This window comes from Prosopis cineraria, unplaced genomic scaffold (assembly GCF_029017545.1).
Source record: "Prosopis cineraria cultivar Desert tree isolate PC_DT_omini unplaced genomic scaffold, ASM2901754v1 PC7, whole genome shotgun sequence".
NCBI classification, from domain to species: domain Eukaryota; kingdom Viridiplantae; phylum Streptophyta; class Magnoliopsida; order Fabales; family Fabaceae; genus Prosopis; species Prosopis cineraria.
The window spans coordinates 13,149,893-13,150,996 of NW_026555338.1; the positions used below are offsets into that span (position 1 = coordinate 13,149,893).

The window sequence follows — 1,104 nt, forward strand, 5'->3', positions numbered from 1 at the left end:
AGAAGTCATAATAAGGTTTCCGTAGGTGAACCTGTGGAAGGATCATTGTCGATGCCCTATGAAAGATTAACCCGAGAATCAATCGGAAAGCCCCCACGCAGGGTGAGCCTCCCCGCTCGAGCCGAGGATAGGGCCCCGCTTTGTGCAGGCCCGAGCCCTCGACACAACAACTAACCTCGACGCCTGAGGCACCAAGGAAACGCAGAGAAGCAGCACGACACTGGCAGCCCGAAAGCAGAGCCCTCGAAGCCAACGCCACGCCTTTTACGACTTGCATCTAAAAATGACTCTCAGCAACAGATATCTCGGCTCTCGTATCGATGAAGAACGTAGCAAAATGCAATACTTGGTGTGAATTGCAGAATCCTGTAAACCACCGAGTCTTTGAACGCAAGTTGTGCCCGAAGCCATAGGTCGAGGGCACTTCTGCCTGGGCGTCACGCAACGTCGCCATCGCCCGAAACCATGCAAGGCGGAAGGTGGCCTCCCGAGAGCCTCGGCTCCCGACAGGCTGAAAGTCACCCCTCAACGACGGCCGCCACGGTCGAAGGTGGATGAGATGCCAATCGAGCCCACATGTGCGTGCGCCGTCCCCTAAGTCGGGCCGCCGGATCGATGTCCTTGAATGTGACCCCAGGTCAGGCGGGGCAACCCGCTGAGTTTAAGCATATCAATAAGCGGAGGAAAAGAAACTAACAAGGATTCCCTTACTAACAGCGAATGAAAATTCTGTAGGTGTCTAAAAATTATGAAACTTGGCAGAGTTCATTCTCATATCATGCCTAAGAAGCCTGCAAAAAATCACGTGAATCAGAGGTCTTTAGGTCCCTCAAAAGGGGCATTGTCACTTGAGCAAAAAGTATGTTTGTTCGTGCTAAAGTGGAAAAAGTATATAATGAAGGTCCGGGCAAGCTTTAGCGCTTAAGCGCTTTAGCGCGTTGCGCGATGTGCATTTAAATATATAATGAAGGTCCAGGCAAGCTTGGGCAAAACCTTTGGTAAGCGTGTGGCAAATGTTGGCATGGTCCGGGCGAGCGTGTAGCATGGTCCAGGCAAGAGTTGGAAGGTCCAGGAAAGCTCGGGCTCAGCCTCGGGCAACCATTT

General features: G+C 52.3%; 1 non-coding gene across 1 annotated transcript; it reads left to right on the top strand.

Moving 5' to 3' along the window:
- The first annotated feature begins 285 nt into the window (after positions 1–285).
- LOC129316920 (5.8S ribosomal RNA) lies at positions 286–440 on the top strand. Its single transcript, XR_008594846.1, has one exon. It is a non-coding gene; the product is annotated as a 5.8S ribosomal RNA (ribosomal RNA).
- Positions 441–1,104: the final 664 nt, after the last annotated feature.